Source organism: Myotis davidii, unplaced genomic scaffold (assembly GCF_000327345.1).
Source record: "Myotis davidii unplaced genomic scaffold, ASM32734v1 scaffold1832, whole genome shotgun sequence".
Classification (NCBI taxonomy): domain Eukaryota; kingdom Metazoa; phylum Chordata; class Mammalia; order Chiroptera; family Vespertilionidae; genus Myotis; species Myotis davidii.
This window is the reverse complement of record NW_006283151.1, coordinates 615604-622205: the sequence shown is the minus strand read 5'-3', so window position 1 is coordinate 622205 and position 6602 is coordinate 615604.

The following is a 6602-nucleotide window of genomic DNA, read 5'->3' as shown; positions in this document are numbered from 1 at the left end:
AGGACTGTGCCCTCCATCTTGCTTTGGGTCCTCCATTTTGGGACAGTGCCATGTGCTTCTTCACCAGAAAAAGCCGCTGCTAGACACACCCAGGATTTCTCTGGACTAACCAATAATAATCAAGGGAAGTGCACGCCATCACTATGACCACATCCTGTACCGACTCGCGCCTGGCCAATCAGCGGGGCCCACAGTCCCCTCTCCTGCCCTCACTCCACCCCCCTATATAACCCCCCGTCCCATCAGGCCTCGGTCTCTCAGCCACTGGACTTTCCGCTGTGTTAGTGGGTCTGGTGAACCGGGAGCGCAACCCGGCTTGCATTAAAAAGGACTCTTTGCTTTTGCATCGGACTGACTGGCTCCCTGGGGGTCTTGGGAACTTTGAAATCTGGGCACAACAGTGAGCCATTGATGTTCCATGGTCAGGAGACTGCCAACTCTGGCTCCAACTCTGCCACTAGCCAGCTGGGTGTGACTGGGGGCTGGGCCGGTCTCCACAGCCCTGGGATCCTGGTCAGTAACATGAAGTCATGGGACTAAGTCATCTTCACGTCGCTTTCAGCTCTTTGACTTGGCAGAACCAGTAAAGTAGAATGGAGAAAGTCTGATTTAGTTTTAAGTCCTGGCTTTGCCAATGATCAGCTGTGTGGCTATGTGTATGTACCATTAGCTTCCTCACAAATAATATGGTGGTATATAACCATAGAATATAAAATATGCAGAGATAGAATGGAGTTCTTCCAGTGTAAATATGGTGATATAACAGTATCTTCTAAATTGAGTTTTTAGATGAATTAGTTATATGGTAATAATTATTTACGCTCTGATTTCTCTTTTCAGTTAAACGTTGTTTGTTGTAAAATTGTCTGCCTTGTGGATTATCTGAGGAAATCCAGAACTTTGTATTCATTCCTACACCACATTAAGTGTGAGTTACCAACAGAAATATTGAGTTGGTAGCATACTGTGGGAAACATGAAGTGCTGTAAAAAAGTGCATGCTCTCATTAATTCTCTAAACCTGATGAAAATTATATTTTATTTCCTGGTACTTTAGATTATCCATGCCTTTATCTCTTTTTGTTGTTGGTGTTATAAACAATTAAATGTTGAATAGCTTGTCTAATTGCTGAAGTTACTATATTAGGAATGATTCACTCTTCAAGCATTTATTGTGGGTGCCATGCCAGATTCTAGGCATATCTAATATAATAATAGAGGAATGTGCAAATTAGCCGGAACGCCGTAATGTCATGACCAATCTACAAGCTGCAGAGAGCTACAGGAGGGCGGGGCAGCAGGGAGAGAGCTACAGGAGGGTGGGGCAGCGAGCTACCAGCAGTGGAGAGCTACCAGCGGCAGTGGGCGGGGTGGCCAGCTGAGGCAAGCAGCAGCAAGCTACTCATGCACAGATTCGTGCGCAGGGCTACTAGTAAATACATAAAGTCACTAACAGGTCCTGGCTGGTGTGGCTCAGTTGGTTGAGCATCATCCCATGCACCAAAGGGTTGGCAGTTCAACTCCTGGTCAGGGCACATGCCCAGATTGCGGCTTCAGTCCCCAGTCAGGGTGTGTACAGAAGGCAACTGATGGTGCTTCTCTCTTATATTGATGTTTCTCTCTCTCTCTATCCCTCTCTCTCTAAAAATCAATAACAGGCTTTCCTGAGAGGTGCTTTTGGAGAAATACATTTTATTAGCTCTTCTGGGAGAAAAGAGAGAGAAAAATATTATGCACATACAATAGGCTTCTAAGCAGAAACGGCCTTCATTTGAAAGGATTGCATTTATTGGTTGACATTTGAGAGATCTAATTTTACTTTGAATGGCCCCTCAACACCTTTTTCCTTGACCTAGTTGTTCATCACAAACTTCAGGGACTTCTTGAATGGCAAGCTTGATTGTTCTTATCCTGCAAGGTTAATACTCTAGGAGGAGTTAACTTTTTTTAATGTGGGTTCTGTAAATTTACCTTATTAATACCAATTAGCAAAAAATTAAGTAAGGCTATTAAGGCCTCTGCTTCATGATAGAAAACTATCTCAAGGAATTGAGGAATTAGTACTTCTGAGCACAATATACTGTATATGTGTACATATAGATATAGATGTAGATTTAGGTATAGGTTAGATATAGACATAGATATGTACCCCTATATATGTATACATATATTATTTACTATGATGACATGTTATTCATTAGTTATAAATTCAAATTCCGCTAATATCAGTGAGAATTGAATTCTAAAAATCTCACTGAAAAATTCTAGCAGTAGGTATAATTATTACTATTTTATAGATCAGAAAACTGAGGTTAGAAAGGCTGGAAATTTTGTCCAAGGTCGCCATCTTACAGAGTCAAGTCTCATAACTCAGGTCTGTCTAGCTCTGAGTTCCTCCCTTCTCCTCTCTGCCAAACTGCTCTGCCCATGGAGGGTACAGATTGCATAATGTGTCATTCTATCTGTTTGCATAAAAAGTCAGGCCCTGCCCTAGCCAGTCTGGCTCAGTGGCTAGAGTGTCGGCCTGCGAACTGAAAGGTCCCAGGTTCGATTCTGGTCAAGGGCATATGGCCAGGTTGTGGGCTCGACCTCCAGTGGGGGGTGTTCAGGGGGCAGCGGATCAATGATTCTCTCTCATCATTGATGTTTCTATCTCTCTCTCCCTCTTCCTTCCCCTCTTAAATCAGTAAACATATATTAAAAAAAAAAGCCAGGCCCTGATGTAAAGGACATGCATGGAATGGGCCTATCATTCACTCATTTATTCATTCACTGAAAATGAGTTTTAATGAGAGACGACCATGAGCCAGGTACTAGGTAAAAGGGTGAATAACAGACAAAAACCTTATCCTCTGTAGTTTACATTTCAGTGGGGGTTGTTAGGCACTGAACTAGAAAACAAGACAATAATTTCAGTTAGTGTTGAAGAAAACAAAAGAGATGATGTGATCGAAATTACTTAAGTTGATCAGGAAAGGCCTTTCTGAGAGGGTGGCATTTGAGCTACACCTAAATAATGAGTAAAACACTTGAAAATGTGAGGGAGAGAAAAGTGAGAGTGCAAGACCCCTAAGGCTGAAGATTGGCTGGTATGACCCATAGGGCAGGAATATGGTGAACCGGAGGGAGGAGATGTAGTCAGGGGCTAGCTAATGCAAAGCCTTGCAAGCATGGTAAGGAGTTTATGAGGGAAGCCACTGGAGAGTTTTAAGCAGGGGAGGGAAGCCATGATCTGATTTCTGTTTTTAAAAGATTGCTCTACTATGTATAGAATGAATTGGGGAGCAAGAGTGAAAAGATAAGAGCAGTTAATAAGTTGTTGCAAAAATCTAAGCAAGAGCTGACAGTGTGCAGATGTGAGCTGTATTTTGAAGACAGAACTAATAGGACTTGATTGACCTTGAGGAATGAGGAAAAGAGAGGAAACAAGGACCCCTTGGTTTGAGACTAAAGTAATTGGATGGATAGTGGTGCCATCTGAACTGAGGTAAATATTTCTACATAGGAAATGTTAAGTTTGAAATGCCTTTTAGCTACCCAAGTGGACACGTTAAGACAGGTATGCATGTCTAAAGCTCAGTGAAGATATCCCACTAATAGGTCTGGGAATCATTGGACTGGTAATGGGTTTTAAGTTGTAAGCTTTCTTGGGAATGTGTACCGAGGGAAGAGATGAGAGAATCAGCCCAAGATCTTCAGTTTTTACTAGGTTTACCATCTTCCTCGAAGATTTTTCTATTTATTTGTGATTCTTAAGAAGTGCTTCATATTTGAAAGCTATAGAGCATACTATTTGCCATTTGACATTAGACATACTTCTACATCTTGATCCAATAATAGCATAGAATTTAATTATAATTTCAATGCCTCAGTGCTGTCACCATTTCACATTCTTTAAATAATTCCACAATGTCATATTAGTTGAGGAAAAGGAAAACTCATAGCTGAAAGTTTATTTGTCTTAGCTTTCTCTTTGCATTTACCAAACACATTGTCTTTGTCTTTATTTATGCTGTATCTACATTTTATGGCCAAGTCTCCTGGCCAGATGCTAGTGTTTCTCATTTCTTTCTCCATATTCAGATGCAAACATGAAAAGGCATGATGTCATTTTGAGTACATTAGTACATTAAGATAAATTAGACTTATGGTAACTATAGCATTTTCTTGGAAGATGTATTATTATCAAGAGGAAACTTAGAATGTGCATCAACACACTTTGGGATTTTTTAAAAATAACTATGCCGATAGGAAAAGGATTTTATATTATATTCTGGACAACTATGTACACTAGGACTTATCTCCTTGATACTGTCCTTCACTCCACCATCTATCTAATAAAGAGTAATATGCAAATTGACTATCATGCCAACACACAAGATGGCTGCCCCCATGTGGACACAAGATGGCCGACAGGGAGGGCAGTTGTGGGCTATCAGGCCTGCAGGGGAGGGCAGTTAGGGGTGACTGGGCCTGCAGGGTAGGGCAGGTGGGGGCGGCCAGGCCTGCAGGGGAGGACAGTAAGGGGCAATTGGGCCAGCAGGGGAATAGTTAGGTGTCGATCAAGCTGGCAGGGGAGTGGCTAGGGGCAATCAGGCAGGCAGGCAGGCAAGTGGTTGGGAACGAGCAGTCCTGGATTGTGAGAGGGATTCCAGATTTTCTATTGTGTCAAAAAAAACATAACATTAAATTTACTATCTTAACCATTTTTAGGTGTTAAATATAAATCACATTGTTGTGCAACAGATCTCCAGAACTTTTTTTATCTAGCAAAACTTAAACTCTATTCACATTAAACAACAACTCCCCATTTCCCCTCCCCTACCCCCTGGTAAGCACCATTTTAGTTTCTGTTACCTCAAGTTTGACTGCAGTAGATACCTCATGTAAGTGGAATCATATGATATTTGTCCAGCGGTTCTCAATCTGTGCGTTGTGACCCCCTTTGGCGGTCAAACAACCCTTCACAGGGGTCGCCAAAGACTATCCTGCATGTCAGATATTTACATTACGATTCATAACAGTAGCAACATTACAGTTATGAAGTAGCAATGAAAATAATTTTATAGTTAGGTCACAACATGAGGAACTGTATTTAAAGGGCCAGAAGTTTGAGAACCATTGTATTTGTCTTTTTGTAACTGGCTTATTTCACTTAGCCTAATGTCCTTAAGGTTCATCCATGGTGTACCATGTCAGAATTTACTTCTTTTTTAAGACTGAATAATATTAATGTTAATGCTTAAATGGACATTTAGGTTGTTTTCATATCTTAACTATTGTGAATAGTGCCATAATGAACAAGGAAAGTGCTAATATCTTTTCAAAATCCTGCTTTCAATTCTTTTGGATAAATACCCAGGAATGGTATTACTGGGTCATATTAGTTCTATTTTTAATCTTTTGAGGAACCACCATAACGTTATCTATTGGGTAAGGGGTTTAATATACTTTTCTCCAATCATTCCTCTGAAGAATTAAGAGCTACAATTTACTTTTCATTGAATGAAAGATAAAAGTAAGAGGAATTAGACCCAACTCTGAAAGGAAACATGGTAAGAGAACCAAGAAATTAATCCAAGACAGGGAGCCTCAAATTCATAGATCCACTCCCAAAAATTCTGATTCATGATATTCATGACTCTGATGCAGACCCAGGCTTGGGAACCATTGCTCTAGGATGTTACTAAGATGGTGTCACAACAGACAGTGTCAAAGCTACAACAGGCACAGCTCTGGTGAGGCAGAGATTAGGCAAGGTCAGGCCAGAAGTAAGTCAGACAAACAGGACAGGATTTGATTCAGGCAGTGGTCACTGGCTCCTTTTTGACAAAATGGCAAGTGTCAGGGCAAGCAGTCTTCGAAACAACTACAGTCAGGTCTACATGGTCAGCATGTGCTGGAAGAGTACAGCACCATGGATAGCTCCCTGTTGGCAACATTGATTCAAGCAAGCCTTTTATTATCAGAATAAATGGGTTTACAAAATAGTTTCCACCTAGCAAAAAGTTCTGCACATATGCCTCATATAGTGGCTGTAGCACAAGGGAATTATACTTATTCCACCACCACTACCACTATCCAAGCTTTTGATATCTCTATCAAATGGGAAATTTAACTTCCCATGATGTACCTTTCCTAGGTGAATGCCAGATTCTGCCAGTGTCCCCTGTGACATTTAATACTATCAGTAATATCGAAAGCAACTGCTATCTGAAGAATGAATATAGATAAATTGATAGCTAGATACTTTAACTTTGGATAATGATTATTTCCAATGACACCTTCATTTCAAAGACAGGCCTCCAATTAAATGAAAGAGATCATAGCACTGAAAATATTCAATGAAATATGAAAGCTATTTTCACTATCCTCTCTCACACACAGAGGTAAAGTTACTGTTTTAAATGGGCATTGATACAAAAGTCCAAGAAGAAGCAATAATATTCTAAACAAATGAGTTATCTCAGAATCCAACACCTTAAATACAAATGTGTTACAGAGAGAAGATACAATGATTCAAACATGACCTCTTATGTCATTTTTGTTCTTCTGACAGATTTTAACCCAACCTGCAACCAGCAGGCTCTGTGATACAATTAA